The sequence below is a fragment of the Hermetia illucens genome, chromosome 4 (genome assembly GCF_905115235.1).
Source record: "Hermetia illucens chromosome 4, iHerIll2.2.curated.20191125, whole genome shotgun sequence".
NCBI lineage: Eukaryota > Metazoa > Arthropoda > Insecta > Diptera > Stratiomyidae > Hermetia > Hermetia illucens.
Window position 1 is genome coordinate 54,043,784 of NC_051852.1, and position 20,018 is coordinate 54,063,801.

General features: G+C 40.9%; 1 protein-coding gene across 8 annotated transcripts in view; it reads right to left on the minus strand.

Annotated features, from left to right (window-relative positions):
• The window catches only part of LOC119654235, a 277,681-nt gene that overhangs the window by 99,587 nt on the left and 158,076 nt on the right, over window positions 1–20,018 (minus strand). The gene's annotated exons all lie outside the window — the stretch shown is intronic.

Genomic DNA, 20,018 nt, shown 5'->3' on the forward strand with positions numbered 1-20,018 from the left:
GAATGGGGGGGAGGCGCCGGGGTCATAAGTCCAAGGAAGACATACTTTGGATGATTGCGTAAGCATACTACCATATTCGAAGGTGAAATATCACCTATTATTACTGTTTTAGTAATAGTGTGATTTCGACCAAACTTGGTAGTAGCATAGTATAGCCTTCATTACTGTAAAACTTGATGATTCTAGAGTAAACCTAAGGGAGGATTCCCAGTCAATTTCTAAAAAATATATTTATAACTTTATTTAACCAGATGTCGATATTGAGAGTATTTTGAGACCTAGATACCATGTACGTGGACCAGCATATTTTTTTCAGATATTTGGGTTTGGTAGTCTCTGAGAACGAGTCCTTGAAGTAACTGACACTTTTCGGCCCCGCACTCCTTCCCTTCGCAGCCAATGCCAAACCGCGCCCCTGCCGTCGGCTAGGAGCCTTTACAGGTTCACTATATCCAGTCCACATTGATTTATTTTCAAAAATCAATATCATACCAGTTGCGTTGTAGAAGTGGAGGAGAAAGTTGTAGTCAGCAAGACTTAACCTAAAGTCCCCTCTCCTTAGTGGCTGAGCTTCCTTTCTGCCACGCCTTTCTTTTCCATTTTCTGTGAGATTTAGGCAAAAGTGTCGCGGAAGGACTGGCCTTAGTCGGATTTCCAGTGTCTGCCATTATGGGAGTTATTGTACTGTCCTTTCTGGGTGAGGATCTCTTATAGTGTTCATCGAACGATTCACTGTGATAGGAAATAATTTTGGCACAATATAGTATATCATTGTGCGGTTTCAAATGATTCCAAAGTTTTCGATGGCCTGATTAGGGGATGGTGGACATCCATACTAAGGAGCAATTGGTGTAGTAGGAAAAGTACTTCAGAACGATTATGAATCATATAAGATTCACTGAAATTCCTCCATCATGAATGAGACAGCAGATGGATGGGATTACACCTCGTGTTGCAAATAAAATCATTGAAAATAGACGCATTCAAGCAGCCTTGACGTTTCCTTCCGAGAACGATTTCATACAGCTTTCGCAGATCCTGCAGACTTACTTCCAAAGAATAACTGGAGGCGGTGGACAACAAAATTTTCATGTTCCTTCTGTGACGAAAAGATAAGCCAAACTACTTCCACGTCGCATAAGAGAACTTTTTATTAATTGGAACAAGGAGGAAGTATACTTAATCACATGACTGACACCTTTGTTTATCTCGTGCAATAACTTCTCCATTACTCACCCCTCCCGGGTATTACATTTAAATACACTCGCATATAAGAGTATAATAAAAACGAAGAGACTAACGTCTTGAAAGTTGCCAATTATCGTATGAATATCTAGTAGCATACAAGCAGAGCGAAAAGTCACAAAATCAGCTTCAGGAGGAAGGTACCTAAACAATTCGCCGTATTTGAATATTTAAATAATATCCTGGCCTCTTTCGTTCCTACAGTACACATGCCTCAGGCACGATGTTTATAAATATTATCCTAAAGGAAGAGTACGTTGTTTCAGAAATTTTATGGCATGTGTTTCCACTTCTCCCTCAAACCAATTCTGAATTTCATACGGTTCTCCTTATCCCCATCTGTAATTCCCGTAATTACTTTACGTAAGACATTGAGGTGATGTCAAGGAGAGCCTAAATAATATCTTTCCTCATGTGTACATATTTAGTGAAAGTGTACGAAAAATTACCAAATTATCCAACCAAAGTATCCAAAGAATATAATTAAAATATAAGAATATCTCTGCTAAACTTTATCTGGCAGATAATTGATAAATTAAATGATTCTCTCTTCAGGTCCTTTACTGCTGAATTACAATCCATAACAAGTGGCCTTTGGATGCTACGTCTCAATTCATCTCATTTCAATGACCCTGTCCTCTAATTAATCCTAACGATGATCAACCGTCAGCACAACTTTCTGCTGAGGCAGGCACCCTTCCCGGTCAAACAATGTTCATTAAAGTATCATCAAGTTTAAAGCCATTCTCCCTCGTTTTATTAAACTCAATGTTACGTGTATCCGCTACACCATTTGCTCCTGGAACTTCTTAATGCCCCACCCCCTCCCTTATGTTTTGTTTTTGCATTTTCCAGCGAATACATCAACTTCGTCATACTAAACACCCTCTTTCGGGAGTCAAGCGTGTCCTGGGAGAAATTATCAATGACAGCATGAGCTCTTGACAACCTGCACTTAAAATTGTTTTCATTCCCAATAAAAAAGCTCCCCAGACAGGAGCGCAGTCAATGCGAACCTAATGGAAAGGTAGCGTGGCCCCATTTGAATTTTTCATTACGTACGGATTTGGCAGGTAAACGCATAAGTACGGAAAAGCTATAGATGTGTTGAAATGGATGCTCCTTCCGATATTCGGTAATTCGTCTCTGAACAGCTGTCGTTCGAATCCCCGACTGTGCCGAAATCCGGCTTACGACGTACCCTCATTCCAGTGGTAGTAAAAGGGAATGCACGGCCACCTGTTGAGTATATATGCATACTATCATATATATAGCACCTGATTCTGCTCCCATTGGACAGCCACGATATGATTTTAGAAGTTTCGATTTCTTTTGTAAATATGTACCGAATGGGTGTATTTCTTTGTATAGGTTCCCTACAGTCAATGTACACTGGATTCATGGATACATTTACGAGTATAGATGAGGAAATTTGAATTCGAATTCTGAAGATTTCCAGTTTTTCTTTATAAGTTTTCCTTTAGCTGCGAATGATGCCCTACAATTGAACCAAGTCTGTGAGAAAAGGATAATAAATAAGGCATAGTCCTGATAATAAAGTGAAGTATTATAAATAGGAGCAGCTAACGCAATTCCCCAGAGTGATGGAGTTTAATATAATAAATTTTTGGATTCGAAAAAATGACAGATGATTTATCTTAGTCCCAAAATATCTCACTTCATTTGTTAGAAAGAAGACAAAAAACATAAAAGAATCCGCTGACAGCCACCCGGGAAGGAAGTAAGTTGCTTATTCGTGGACTACGCTCGGCTAAAAATTGTCCCAAGCTCCACGTAAAGAAAGATGGGGAAATGTAGTCCAAATAGCGGAGTTCATGCAGATATCTCATGTAGAAGGGGATGAAAAACGGATTATTGTTAGCTAATTACAATGGCTGAGTTAGAAACTTCTCAATGAAAAAAAGGTGAAGCAATTAAGTCCAGAAATGTCCACAACTCACCAGGTAGATACTATAGAAATATGCCATAAGCACGGTCGTCTTCATTGTGTCATTAAAATATGGGATTTAGTGCCCACCCTCCTTTTCCTTTCTTCGTTTTTCTTTGAGGGTTGATGTTGCTGAACGAAATTACAGGGACTTTACTTGGTCGCTTTGGCATGAATGAGGCATGCGTTCTTAGAGAACATAATTGCAAGTTAATTGTTTAGTCCGGCAGAGCATCGAATGAATGCCAAGTTCAGGACACTCTCAATTCTCCTCGTCGTAAGGGACAATTGGAATGTACTTTAGGGACGGACACCTTAAAGTTTCGAAAATTTCATGCTACAGAAGTGATATAAATGTTATTGTATAGGGATACGAATTAATATTCTGAATGGCACATGCCATTTGATAACAACATTGAAGGACCTCAGAATGCTCGGCATTCCTAATTTATTGAAATTCTTTTCTTGACTTCCTGCCTTCTACAGATTATTATTCTAGTAGTTTTTCTGAACGCACTGACCTATAATATATAAAGAAGTTCCGAGGGCAGGGTTAAGCGACTGAGTAGGTGGACATCGCCCTAACTGGGTATCTACTGTCTCTGCTTAGCCCTTCTTTTACTTCCGTCCGATAATTCTGCTAGCCAAAACCAATCATTCCATATTTGCTTTTAGACGAGACAACGGTTTTGTTTCTCTTGCGTTTGCAGTATTGATATGCTTCCCATATCGCTTTCTCTCTCTTCTCTTCTCTTTGGAGCACATTTGTAATGGCTGCCGCTTTGCGGCATGCCCAACATCTCGCTCACCTTGACCGCTAATAAACTGACGAGAGAATGCATTTACTAATATGCAGCATTGGTTTTTTTTTGTTTTCAAATGATCAATTTTATTTCCCCTTCCATCCATTGTCATTTAAATATTCCAAAATTTTATTGTAACAGCTTTTATAGATTTGTACATTATCAGTGTTGACCTTTTAGTAATAAAGGTACTAAATTTAATACCATTGGAAGTTCAATAATATCTCAGTACTGTTCGTCATTTTTCAGTACTTTTTTAATTAAATAGGTACCTTTTAGCAATTTTCAACAGAAATCGTCACTAAGTTAATATTTGGTAACATCACGTTTTGTTGAAAGGCATTTTGTGAGATAGGTCAAAATTCCTATAAAATTGCAAAAACAAAGTAATGGTTTCCTTGAATGCAGTATAGAATATCACATTTCTTTTTTTCTTTATCCTTTGTCCGGTTCACAAGTGAGATCGGCTTGTCGTGATCGGTTGCGACATTTTGTTCTATCAAAGGCTTGATCTAGTTGCAGTCGCGAGGCTTTCAAATCCCCACTCAGCGTATTAAGCCACCGTTGTTTTGGCCGGCCTTTTGGTTGTTTACCATCAACTTCGATATTCAGACCAACCTTGGCAAGTGAATTTTCGCTACGTAAATTGATTATATCATCGAAGACGAATCACTCGCAATTTTTCCGGATCGGACCCCATATCGACCACGGATATACACATTTCGGATGTGACATTGCGTTAAATTTTAGATTTGAGACGTTCGTTGACAGTCGATAACAAAGAACACAAAGATCAACAACGGTCTATGGCAAGGGATGCCCTATAATACGTCCTCTTTAACCTGGCCCTCGAGAAAGTGATCCGTGATGCTGAGGTAAATGCAAGAGGCACGATCCTCTTTAAGTCCATCCAACTACTGGCCTATGCTGACGATATCGATATCATGGGAAAAACCAACCTAGACGTACAAACTGCCTTCATCCAGATCGAGCAGGCGGCCATTGGCGCGAGATCTTGGGCTGCACATCAATGAAGGCAAGACAAAATATATGGTGGCAACGTCAGCACCGAAGACGACTCAACCAACAACATCAAACCGCACTGGTCAAACACGAAGAAGAATAAGGATAGGAGAATACAACTTTGAGACCCTTGACAATTTCTCCTATCTAGGGTCGAAAATCACAACCGATAACAGCTACGATGATGAAATCCGCGCACGGTTGTTGTCAGCCAACAGAGCCTATTTCAGCTTACAAAAACTGTTCCGCTCGAAACCTCTCACCATAGGGTCAGAGCTCTTACTGTACAAGACTATGATCGTGGCAGTCCTCATGTATTCCTCGGAAACTTGAGTTCTTAGCAAGAAAAATTGCGAACTCTTGGCCGCGTTCGAGAGAAGAATCCTCCGAAGAATTTTTAGCCCCCTACATGAGGATGGACGATTCCGTAGCCTACATAACGACTAAATCGATACCATGACTGTCCGGTTGTTGATAAAATCCGGCTCAATAGGTTACGGTGGGCGGTTCACTTAATCCGTATGGATGAGGATGATCCAGCCCGGAAAGTCTATAAGGGTAATATCTATGTTAGAAAAAGAAGACGAGGCAGACCCTGCCTGAGATGGAACGATGGCGTAGGCCAGTACGCCAGACAGCTTTTGGGGATATCGAATTGGTGGACCTCGGCGCAAAACCGGGATGTCTGGAGTTCCTTATTAAGGCACGCCTAGACCGGATACCGGTTGTTGCGCCGTTGATGATAATGAAAGAACACGGTTGTGGAAAGTCACTTCATTCAGGTTGTGGTAATACGTGACGCAATTTCATAACGCAATTCTCCATTAGCTGATAACATTGACTTGAAATATTTAAGTTGGTTAATCTCCAAAAATAACCGAGAAGAAAGCGTGCTATAAAAATCTTAGACTTTTTATATACCGATTTCTGTGATCTGGTATTTGGTTCTTCTTAAAACATCCAAATGTCAATCTTGGTGGTGGGAATCAGTTTAATTAGGGTTTCAAAGGGACCAGAGAGGGAATAGATTGGTATTTAATGACTAGGGAAGAATGTTTTGTGTTTAATTTGTTACAAAACTCCACCCTGGGCAAGGAACAACCTTTTGTTTTCCGATGGGATAACAACCCTTAGTACACTTTCTTCTTGGCATCGCCTCTCCAATCAGCAAACCTTAACCTGGTTGATCATTTGTAGCATTTGCTTAAACTCTAGGTTCATATACGGAAAATTAAAAAATGATTTCCGAAAGGCATTGAAGGACTTTAGGAACAAAATTTCTCCCTAAGGGCTTTAATACACTTCCGATTCGATGTATTGTTGTCTTACACTAAAATCGAAGTTCAATTTGCTTTTTAATTGGAATCGGTTCATTTTCCTTGCTGTGCTAAAACTTTTGTTGCGATCGATTATTTTATTTATATTCTTTGTTTCCCTTGTGTTATCTGTATTATGTGGAAATAAATATTTGAGTCTATTCACTGTATCCTCTCATTCGTGTTTAGATGCGTGCTCTTTATTTCGCATTGCACCAACAATATCGGCAGTCACATTACGCGATATACATGGGCATGACACAAAATTCTGCAACAACAAAAAAAAATCTTTTCTTTTTACTTGAACCTAACTGCGCCCATATAAAAGTACCATTTAGTACCTTGTTTAATTTTTACTACTATGTTTTTGCTGCTTCCAACAACTCTGCTCATGATGCATATCATTTATGCATTCCCAATGTTTGTTCCTGGCTGGGGCAAAATGAATGCAAGAGCAAATGATGCTGTAATGAGACCAATTCCAGGCACATAGATTACGAAAAAATTCGAGGCAGTTTTTGCTATTGTCCCAGTCGACGTTGAATTTCAAATTCAAGATCCTGGTCAATCAAAACGAAATTAGCGAGACATTGAGCACCCGAACAAGGTGAACCGGTAATCAGCTACACTCGGGGAAATCTTTTAACAGCTTTTGTCGGAATAGCACGCCATTGGAGATAAAGATTTTTCCTTGGAGTCGAAAGGACAATCTGGCGTGTACGACGCATAACCAAATGGATTGCTGTTTTCAAGAGGAATACTGTACAAGTCTTTAGCTGCAAAGGAAGCTCTAAATTGCGTTATTTGAAGTCGTTTTGCCTATCGCAGCCGTGCGTTCTGTACTCGCAAAACTGTCGTCCAAGTTGTCTTCCTGGTCTTCAACGCGTCCATTATTCCTGTCCGCGAACTTTGTGCCCTTTCCACACAGGAAACATCACAGAAATTCATTGAATGTTTTCACGACACAACATTATCGGCCTATTATCCATTGGCAACCACTGATCTTCAGATCTTCAGCCTTGGCTTTCAGGAAGTCCTTCGTCCAATCATCTATTACCATCGATCGCGCCCCCTAATTTTGAAATCCCAGCAGCGATGCGCTGCCTTCGTCAACAGAATCTATCCAGCGCTTTCGGGTTATCCCACCCGTCTTCATCCTTCTGTCCACCCTTCGAATACCCTTTTAGGTATCGGACGGAACGACAGTTCATACGCTAAAAGCGTCAAGCCTGAGGCCTGGCCTGGCCTGAGGACGTAAGGCTGGATGGATGAAGGCCCCAAAAACCGTGAATCATTGAACATCTGAGGCCTGCTATCTATTGATGCTTCCAGGTTCCTTACATAAGGAAATAGGCAACTTTTCATTTACAAACAAACCCAAGCTCAAATATGCATATTTGCAAAAAATAAAAATATTTAGTTGACGAAACGGTTTGTATGTTTTATGTTTACTTACAGAAGTTTACTAAAACGCTCCAAATACAGGTTTTGTTAAAAACCTTTCTTACGTGAACCATCCAGCTTTCGCTTTCCTGACTAGTTTTTAAGGTTTGGTGTAAAACAAAACCTTATTAAAACCGGTTTATTCTCAGAAACTATCAAATCTAAAATTTGCTAGAAAGGTGTGATCTGTGAATCCCCTTGCATGCAGGGAGTAACATAGTTCGACATTGAGTTTAAAGGGAGGAGGTCCCAAATATATGTAAAAGGGGAATTTTTTTTTCACGGAATGTAGTCCCCATATGGGTATCAAATTGAAGGTCTTGATTAATATTTAACGACCCCGGCATCATTTATGAGATTGGTTGGAAAACAAAGGAGTATGGGGGTCTGAAAAGGTCAGTTACTTCAAGGACCCATCCTCAGAAACTATCCAACCCAAATATCTGAAAAGAAATATGGTGGTCCATACAAATGGTATCCAGGCCCCAAAATACTATTCATACCGATACTTGTTTAAACCAAGCTAATAATAGTATATTATCATATTTGTTCTAACTATATTTGGTAGATATTGACTGAGAAACCCCTTTAAGTTTGGCCTAGAATCATCAACCTTTGCAGCAATGTAGGCTGTACGATAGGGCATGATACTGATACTAGTACTTGGAGCAAATGCCACTATCACTAACAGAATCATAATGGGTCAAAATTGCCACATTTGTGCAAATTTCTTGCATTCTGAAACTTTGAATGTCAGTATCATACTAAAGTGAATGGTCTGACAAACTAAACCCATAAACATTATGAGCTAGGTAAAAATGGGACGAATTCCCACTCAAATGTGCTTATATAAGAAATACAACAAGCGTTTATCTTCGCGCAGGTTTAGGTCGCGTGCTGATCTTTTGTTAGGTTCAGACGATGTCCTATGTCAGGTTCCGATTCGGACCCACGTGTCGACACACGTGACACCTTCGCAAAACTGAAGTATTCAAAGGAACCCCCACATTCCTGAGCCTAGTTAGCAGGAAAGAGAGGACTTGTCGATTTAACACGTCGATGAAGCTTTAGTATTTGCAGGCGGAACTTCACGATCAATTAAGCTAACTTTTTTTTTGGGTTTTGGAATAGCACTCCCTCTTGATTGTCTTCGCTCACTCAGCATGGTTTTGGACCATCGACCAGTTCACATAAATCGTTACATCCCTGACATACTAATTCTTGTGATCATAGATGTGCTTTATTCTGCCTAATCAACCTCTTCCCTCCAATATCGATACATGGATACCTCATATTGAATATAACCAAAATATAGCCTCAGTGGAATAAGTCATCGTTACTATCTTAAAACGAGTCGGGAAACCGGAAGCTTGACGCTTCAGGTATAAAAGGTTTTGTGTTTGCCTATGTGAGGAGCATAACATAGTTCTCCATTGGTTTATAGCATTGACCCGAGATATTTAAATCGCTCAGTTCTGGGCAGGTTACTGTCATTGCCAGAACTCAGCGATTTAAATATCTCGAGTCAATGCTATCAATCAATGGAGAACTGCGTAATGAAATTATTTCACGCATTAACGCAACCTGGATGAAGTGGCATTCCACAACTGGTGTTCTTTATGATCAACGTATCAGCACACGTCCAAAATCTAAAATTTACTGCAATGTCATCCGTCTGCCGCTCTCTATAGTTCTGAGTGTTGGCCGACTATAAAAGACAATGAACGGCGTCTTGTGGTATTGGGGACGAAGATTGCACTGGTGGCGTGACACGTTTTGATCACGTCTAAAATGAGAATATCCGCGATTGGTATGGGTTTGCACCGAACATGGAAAAACTGCGAGAGGTGTTTTCGATGGTGTGGTCACGTAATTGACGCTAACGAGAATTCACTAACAAGTCTTGGTCAGAACATCGAAGTCAATTGTAAGCAACCAAAAGCCGGCCAAAACAATGGTGGGTTGATCCACTGGATGGGGATTTAAAGGTCTCGCGATTACATCCTGATCAGATATTTGATAAAATAAAATGACGAAACTGATCACAACGAGCCGACCCCGCTTGTGAACGGGACAAAGGCTGAAGAAAACGAAAAAGATGTGAGGAACGACGAGTGCACGACAGCTCCGTGTCACATAGCTAAAAATTCCATTGGCCTCTATTTTCTAGAAAGCGATTTAAATAGATCATTTGATGGAAAGCCCTGTATTGATAATAGTCAATCTCATACGCTTCACACTCTGAGTTTATTATTATTAGCAAATGCCAAGAATTTAACCAATATCAAATGTAAACAAGTCGGGAAACCGGAAGCTAGACGCTTCAGGTATGAAAGGTTTTGTGTATTTCTTTTATAAAGAGATTTGAATGTCCATTTGTCCCATTAGCAGGGTGTGGGTTTTCCTGTCAATTACTAAAAATTATAGTAATATACTATTATTAACTTTATTTGAACAGGTATCGGTATGGAGGGTATTTCGGAGCCTATAGTAGCAGCCCCCTGATTTTTTTCAGATTTTTCGGTTTGGTAGTTCCTGAGAATGGGTTCGTTAAAAAAATGACCACTTTCAACCCCCCGCACTCCCCACCTTTTCAACAAAAGTCAAAACCAAGACCGGTTTCGAAAAGTACTAACCGAGACCTTTGATTTGATACTCCACATGACTATATTTGATGAAAAATATGTACACCCCCCCCTTTTGAATGTATGGGGACCCCCCCTTAAATTCGTCGTAAAAGGATGTAACTCCCTATATGCATGAGCGTTCACAGGTCCCACCTTTCTACCAAATTTGGTGTCAATCACTATAACCGTCTCCGAGAAAAATGCGTGTGACGGACAGACAGACAGGCAGATAGACAGACAGACAGTAAACCGATTTTAATAAAATTTTAAAAAAGGGCTAGGGAGAAGTAGATTTTTCTTGAATGGAATTTTAATATTTCACACGAATTTCAATTATTCTCGTTAATTATGACGTCAGCATCTTATTTGTATGGGTTAGGATGCTGTTAATTAGCACGAAATTGGTAATTTTGAACTTCTATAACTTTGACACTAATAGTTGGATTTTCATGGAACTTGGCATGTGTATGCACGAGACTGTCCTCTATGTAGGGGCAATTTAATACACCTAGAATGAACTTAAGGCGAGTTTTTTAGTCAATTTCTAATAGTTGATAATATACTATAGTAAATTTATTTGAGCAGATACCGGAATGGGACATCTTTCGAAGATTAGATTTCATCCAATTGTTTTACACAAAACCTTAAAAACGGCTGCAGATAAGTAGATTCGTCATCAATGCGACTTTAATATTTCATGCGAATGTCAATTATTCCGGTTAATTATGATGTCAGCATCTTATTTGCATGGCTTTAGAAGCAGTAAATTCGCGCGAAATTGCTAAATTTGAACTGCTATAACTTTGGCGTTATTAGCTAGATTTCCACGAAATTTAGCACATATATACGAAATATTGTCCTATGCTGGTACAAAATTCGGAAGTCCTAGGATAAATTTAAGGGGGGTTTTTCAGTAAATTTCTAAAAGTTAGTAATATACTATTAGTTTATTTAGTTTATTTGAGCAGATATCAGAATGATACATATTTGGAGGCCTAGATTTTATCTAAGCGCGCCACCTTGATTTTATTCGGACTTTTAGGTTGGGTAGTTTCCGAAAATGAGTCCTGTCTACCTTTAAGTGCGTACATTTTGACTCCTTACTCACGCACTTTGCAATTCACGCCAAAACTAATGTCAGTCTCGGAAAATACATCTAAACCTTTCACACGACTATATCCGGTGAAAAAATTTTTTGAATCCCCCCCTTTCCCTGTATGGGGAGTCCCTCTTTAAACCCCACCTAAATTTCGCTGTATGCGTGGGATTTCATAGTTCCCATCTGTCCACCAAATTTCTTTCGGATCGGTTTAGCCGTTTTGGAGAAAAGTGCGTGTGACAGACAGACAGACAGGCATTGAATCGATTTTAATTAGGTTTTGTTTTACACTAAACCTAAAAAATAATATTGGCTGCTCCATCTAAACTCTCAAAATACATTCTATCAAATCGTATTTAAAATGCATCGTCAGTAATTCGGACATCAAAAGAAAGCATAGCAGTGGAGTTAGCTTTCCCAACAAAGTTGATGAGTGGTTCGGCATAGATCCACTTGATGCATAAAAGTTGTAAAAACTTTGGTACTTGTCGTTCCTGGTGAAAATTCAAGAAACGCCAGTGATAGCTCTTGAGTATAGTTGATGCACTCAAATATTTATTTTCATTATTTAGAACCAATCGGGGAGTATGCAAGCAAATAGAAAATTGACTGTCAGTTTGATGTGAAGCTAAACCTCTGGAAATATTCAACGAACGCCATACTTGGAATTGTTTCGGAGATTTCAGACGAGTCATTTATCTGTATGGAGGGAATCTCGCAAATGCCGCAAGGCACTTTCGACTGACTAGACAGAAGTAGATTGATTGACTTCTCGTTCGAAACTGTCCATACGGTAAGTACTGCAAAAAGATATATTGAGATTGATATGTACACTTATTGGCAAATTAAGGAATATAGTGCTGCTTTTACCGAACGATAGTGCCTTCAATTGCTCTTTTGGAAAAAAAACCCTTTTTTTGCTGCTGGGCAATTTTTTCCATTACAATATTTCCACAAGTTAGTGACCCAGTTTCTGGCAAAAATTGAGCAGAAGCATTTTCAGCAACAATAAGAGATAATTAGTGTATAAATGATAGATTTTCTCTGAAAAGCTAGTTTTTAGAACTGAAAGGATCCATTAACTTCAAAACCATGCCGGAATCAATAAAATAGATGTTCAGAAAGTGAAAAATGATGGATATGGCTTACGTGCACGTTTAGTGTGATTTCAACAAAAAAGTAAATGAAGGCTCCCAAATTATACGAGAGCTCCAAAGCATTCTCGTTGTTGCCGTGCCACATCAAATCCTAGTTAAACGAAGTCAATTCGGAGGTTCCTATATTTTTCTATGATTCGTGAAAGTTTTCCTTGCTCATATGTATATGCACATATGTACACACACATCCGGTAAATACAGAAAAAAATCAATATCCCTTCAATAAAGTTTCTACCCAGTCTAATAAATAAGGGAATTAATAGCGTGCGGACATACATATAAGTATATACTATAATATATATCTTGACGGGCAACTATCTGACCATATTTTGGTGCCTCGCCCCCATTCATTACCATCGTTATGATTTTCAATCTTATTCATGGTTACTAGGTGTGAATAGAGAACAATATGGAGAAAGGAAGGTGAACGCTTTAGCTATGAAAAAATTTTTTTTTGTGTTGTAGCGAACACCCTTCTCAAGCACTTCCCTACCTTTCTTTAGTCTTTTGCGGAAGAGGAAAGAACAAGTAAAAAATAAAGTGAGATTTGGATATACATAGGTATATGTATGTACTCATTGTTTATCTCGTCTTTTGAACTTTGTTGCTATCCTCGGATCTATCATGATTAATATTATTATTTTAGTTGAACTTACCCTATCCTACCTACCTAAATACTCTAGCTCACCGCATAAAAAGAGACATATCGATGTCTGCACTCTTCACGAAACTCGAAGTAGTGAACGCTGAGTGGAAATTTACTATAGCAGACTATGCACTCCAAATGTTGTCGATATTGCCAATTCTAAGAAATACTCCAAAGACGCATCAGCAATAGTCTCAGTCGTGGACGCGGATGGGAAGTTTGACGCAGGCCACGACTCGAATGGTACGGTCAAAGGCGATTCAGCGGACGTCGACAACGAAATATCTTCCCTCAGGAAGCAGAACGAGGGGCGACTGGATAAGTTAGAAGAAGTTCTAAATATGGGAAGTACCTGGAGGTTTTAATGACGAGCCTGGCTCGAGGCAACAATTAAAAGTATGGTGGCCCTAGTTCCAAGCAAAGCAACTGTTTGACAAGAGTGCCGCAGAAATGGGAACTTTGTACCGCCTCCGCAACCAAACTTATTAACAAGCAGCAGACCCAAACGCCAATAAAACATCAACAACCACAACCATCGGAGGAAACAGGTGAGTACCAAAATTCCTCCCATTGTTCTTGTCGAACCCGCGGAAAATTTCAGTACCACGGAGCCTGATATATCCAATGCCGTCATCAAGGACTTCTCTAAAGGGATTAGCAGATTTCGATCATAAAATACTTCTTAAATGTAAAGAGGACTATATCCTTACAAAGAACCTTCTCGTGGAAAACAAGGGGAAGCTCTTCACGTGTACCCCCCCTTTGGAGAAAACTACGTCACTTATCATCTGTAGTTTGGCTCAAACCTCCTCCGTACACGTACGATTCGAACGCATTATGAAAAAACAGTGCCAAGTCTGCCAGCTAGTGGGTTATGCGGCACCTCTAATATCGCTGCGTCAAATATGGTGCCACACACGAGCCAGTTGAGCGTCGTAAGATGCATGAAGGAAGTTACAACGCGTCCATCCTGGAACAACCCGTTCCCATCCACTAGACCTCAGGCGATTTTACACCTTCTTTCACTTGGCAATCGCCGGAATATTACGCAATGGCAGTCCAAACCTTCCGGATCCACATGCATCGTCTAACCAAGCCATCCCAGATCCCCGTCATTTCATCGAACAATCGCGGCAGTTCGTGATGGTGTTCAACGCAATGATTAATCGGATGACATCCAATTATGAATCTTGCAGTGATTGAATATTGAATATCAACCCTATATTTGGTCGGGTTCGTAAGCATAAACTCGAATTGTTCCTAAGCGGGGCATGATCTATGCTCCTGTGTGAAACCATGTTGCACTACCGACACAAACCGACTTTTCCAAACTTCAATCTTCTCCGAACAGACAGATTCCATCCTAACCAAAGTTCCTCATACCTTTCCGGAGTCCTCGCAATACTGGTCTGAGACAAATTCCTCGAAATTCGTTCTTTTTCTTTCCACCAATGCCCTTAAACCCATAGAGATTATCATCGCCTCAGTCGAAACCACATCTGACTTCTTATAAGACGTTTCCCTCTACTGTCCCAATCAAGTTTTTGGTCGGAACAACTTATTGACCATTAATTTCTTTATGCAGACCAACCCCGACCAACTGGTAAATTGTGGTTCTTGATTTAGGGGTCAACTTAGACCACAAACCTCACTGGACGTAATATTTCCCATTTTAGCATTTCCTACCAATAATGTAAGGAAGAACCATTCTTACCTTGACAATTTCCTGTTAACTACCAGCATCAACGCAATTCTGAATCCAAACATCGTCCTATTCCTGGCAACCGCCCTGGCATCAGTAGACCACGATACTCTTCCTTAACATCCAACTCCTCGGTGGAGCCAACGTCCGGACAGTAGGATCGCCAACTAGTGTCCTAGTTTCAACTCTCACAAAACCAGAAAGGTTCCAATAAGACAAATGACCGTGCGGTTCGCCAATGTACTGAAATACTTTAGCAGCGATGTGACGAATTCGTGCCAACACGCCCCCTTAGTTTCTGAAACTCCATTTTTCACCCGGATGGTATCCTACAAGACAGATTATTAAGAAATACCTATTGTCTGCAAAACTGCTTCCCGAAGAAAGAAATCAAACAGAGCCAGAGTAAATTCCCTTCTGTAATCCTTAAAAAAATCTCTGTATCCATCAGTCCCTTCAAGTCAATATAAGTCAACCATCGCTTGTTGAACGCCCATTTCCATTCGACCTGAAATGTGCTCAGATTACACCTATCCAGAAACAAGTCGCGAAACCGGAAGCTTGACGCTTCAAATATAAAAGGTTTTGTTTTTCTCTATGTGAGAAGCATAACGCAGTTATCCATTGGCTGATGGCATTGACTTCGAGATATTTAAATCGCTCAGTTCTGTCAATGACAGTAACCTGCCCAGAAATGAGCGATTTAAATATCTGGTAATGAAATTGCTTCACGCATTAACGCAACCTAGATGAAGTGACATTCCACAGCTGGTGTTCTTTGTGATCGACGTATCAACGAACGTCTCAAATCTAAAATTTACAGCAATGTCGTCCGTCCTGTCGCTTTTTATGGTTCTGAGTGTTGCACGACTATAAAAGACAAGGAACGGCGTCTTGCGGTAATAGAGACGAAGATGTTGCATTGCACTGGTGGCGTGACACGTTTTGAACACGTCCGAAATGAGGATATCCGCGATCGATATGGGGTTGCACCAAACGTGGAAAAACTGGGAGTGAGGCATTTTCGGTGGTATGGTCACCACCAATATTGGTCTGAACTACCAAAAGGCTCGCTTGATACACTGGATGGGGATTTAAAAGCCACGCAATTGCATCCAGATCAGGTATTTGATAGAGCCAAATGGCGAAACCGATCACGACGAGCCGACCTCGGGACCTCGGGAACGGGACAAAGGCTAAAGAAAAAGAAGAAAATGTGAGGAAGGACGAATGCATGACAGCTCCGTGTAATATAGCTAAAAATTCCATTGCCCACTATTTTTTAGAAAGCGATTTAAATAAATCATTTGATGGAAACCCCGGTATTGATAATAGTCAACCTCATACGATTCACACTCTGAGTTTAATATTATTAGCAAATACCAAGAAATTAACCTACATAAGATATAAACATTAAAAAGGGCTGGGGAGAAGTAAATTCTTCATGAATGGAATTTTAATATTTCGCTGGAATGTCAATTATTTTCGCTAATTATGACGTGAGCATCTTAGTTGTATGGTTTAGGATGCTGTTAATTCGCACGAAATTGATAAGTTTGAACTGCTTTGACACTAATAGTTGGATTGTCATGAAACTTGGCATGCATATGCACGGTACTACCCTCTATGCCGGTACTCCTAGGATGAACTTAAGGAGAGTTTTTTCAGTAAAGTTCTAAAAGTTGATACTATACTATTAGTAAGATTATTTGAGCAGATATCGGAATGGGACATATTTTGAGGCTTAGATTTCATCTAGGCGCACCACCCTGATTTTTTTCGGATTTTTGGATTGACTGGTTTCCGAAAATGAGTCCTATCCCACTTAAAGTGTGTACATTTTGATTCCTTACTCGCGCACTTTGCAATTCACGCCAAATTTAATATCGAATTCGGAAAATACTAATTGAGGCGTTTCATTCGATACCCCACATGACATCCTTTTGATCGCTTACCATAGACTTCAATGTTCAGATCAACATTGGAGAATGAATTCTCGTTAGTGCCAATTACATGACCATACCATCGAAGACGAGGACGGACGATATTGAATGATTAGAACCAATGATAATAATAATCGTTGGCGCAACAATCAATATTGGGTCAGGGCCTTGAAGTGTGTTAGAGCACTTCACTCAAGACACTACAGTAGTACACTGTAGGAGGCAATGTGGTCAGCATTGCGCTCGCCCGGGATTATTACCCTGATTTCACTCAGGTGCTCATTCACAGCTGAGTCGACTGGTATCCGACGTTAAATCACGATACAAATTCCACTGCCACCAATGAGATTTGCACCGAGACCTTCTGTACGACAACCTTGTGCTCTAGCCACTCAGCTATCCGGAAACGATTAGAACCAGTCGTTGCTTGAAATATAACCAGAATACCAAAGGAGGTTATTTTCCTTCATGACAATGCTCCGGTTTTGCCGTATGTGAGGCAAAGCCGGTTGTTAGCACTGATGAAGGGAACATGTGGTTCCCGAAATATCGTTATTTGCAAGAATAAATATCCACACCAACGAAAAAGAAACAACAAGTTTTTTATTATTTCAGATAATTAATCGTTGGAAACACCGCGTAATTACACTCAGATACTTTTTGCTATATGTGTGAACACGGCAGTAGTAGCAGAATAGCAAAAGCTCCCGGATCTCTCTCTTACCATTACGATTTGACGAAGATTATGCCTTGTCCTTTTTTAGCGTCTCTGATGTGCACAGATAAGCTTCTGCAACACATTCAAAAATCGGGGCATTTTAGTGTGGGTTCTGCCTATCAGATATACTGTGCACCGAATATGTAACTAGCAACGAAACATACTTTGAAATAACCTTCTTTTAGCATACTTCCAAAATGAATTTCATAGTTTTGCACGATGTTGCTAAAAAAGATGGAACCTGTCTCCTTTGTTGCGCGAAGTAGAATTTTCTCTTTCTCGAAATTAAATCTCTACGTATAGTAGTACGCCGCTCAGAGTATCAGGGTGTTCCTGCCAAACATTGATAATTTCATGCGTTCTAGCTGGTCGCGGTATTTTGGCCTCAAGTTCGCTGCTTTGTCCGTGTTCTGGAAATTAGTTTATATAAATTTGTCCTGTTAACTCTTAAAACCTGACAATGTCGGATTTTCCCACATCATCGCCGCCTCGAAGCACAAGCAATGCAGAGCGTCGCGGATCCCCAAATACCCCCCCGCCCCCCCCCCCCCCCCCCAATTGGCGAGTCTGAGCCTTTCGAAAATGAGGTGGAACTTCTAGGTGAGACCAGACCACTGTAAGTAATGACGAAGCAGATGAAGGCGAGGAGCTCTTCGGTGACAACATGGAGAATAATTATAGGCCGATGTCCGAGCTCGACCACTACAATTCGAATTTGGGTGGTGAGGAAGAATACAGCGATTTGTTGATGGCTGATCGCGCGGCTGTGGAAGCTGAAATGCACCGTAGCGATCGTGCCATGGAGATCCGTAGAGATGTTCGCAATCTGTGGTTTGACTACAGCGATGACGAGGATAAGATACCACGCACAAAGAGGCGAGAGGCCGAGAAAGCTACCACTGATGAAGTTGAGGATGCGGAGACAATTGAGTCCATAGAGTACTTGGAGAATACGAAGGGTTCTCGACATAGGAATGGGTTTCAATACTAGGTCCAAGGATAGAAATCGCCAACCGCTTTAAAAGCTTATTGCGTACATTCGTCGATGAAAGGAGACACTACACGTGCCGAGAGCGAATTCGCCGTATGTGCGTGCAAAATAAATCGTCCTTTGTCGTGTCGTACTCAGTGTGTAACAAAGAGCACGTCCTTGCTTGTTTCCTCCCCGAAGCCCCGTTTCAAATGCTCGAGATATTCGATAAAATGGCTAAGAAAATGGTTTTAAATATCTTCCCTACCCACGAATGCGTCACGAATGAGATTCACGTACAAATTTCCGAGCTTCCTTTAATTGAAAAGTTGTGTACTTTTCGAAAATTGCATCACCGGGACGTATTCCATGATGTGGTGTTGTTAGCCGATCTTTGCAACATGTGTAAGCCAAGCGACGTGTTGGAAATTAATACTGGACATCAGAGCAGGGTTAGGCGACTCTGGAATGCTGCGTCTACTCAGAAAGGCGGTTCAGAAGTTGCGACCGACTCCACCTTGCGGAAACGCGACAACGGAAGTCAACACCCCAAGGGACCTCGAGATGGGTTCACAGGTCCTCATTCGGGTGAACGCTCGTCGAAGGTCGCTGCAACCACCACACAATGGCCCTTTTAGAGTTCTGGAACGAGGCGAGCACGCGTTCAAACTCGATGTTCCGGGCGGGCCCAAGAGGATGTCCTTATTGAAGCTGAAAACTGTCAACGTGTCGGTGGCCGCTTCGGAAAAACGACCGCGAACCGTCAGATTCGGCCGGTGACCCCCCACTGGCGGGATCGCGCGGACGGTTTGCTTCGCTGAACCCACGTGGTTTCAGCTGGGAGCGGAATGATGTGACGGGACATCGGAGGGGCGAACCTGTGCGCCATCGCGAATTCGCTTCTACTGCCGCATTGAATGGGCGTGGAAACAGCTGACGGCCTGACAGGAGATCGAGGCGAGAGATGTCAGAATGACAAAAAGAGAATACTCTCGTGGGGACAGTCGTGGGAGAACGTTTAAAAAATAAAATTAAAACACAATTAAAGAAACGAGTTTTTCAGTTCGGACTTTGGGAAAACCAATCCCAAAATATGTTCAGGAACCATGTATTGAAAAATTTTGTTCCAATGTGATGCTAATGCCGGATCCGCACGCTGGCTAAACCTTAACAAGCTATCGCAAATTCAAGCGTGTGGATAGAGTTTGGTTTTTGTACATTTGCAAGCGCTTCAAGCCGATCCAATCGAGGCTCGGTTTCTTGCACAAATTAAAGGAAATTTGTTTGCCTACTCAGAAAACACTAACGCACTTGCAAATGTGTGGATTGCGATATGAATGGTTGTGAAGACTTGGAGTTTGCGGCAAGTGCCAAACGT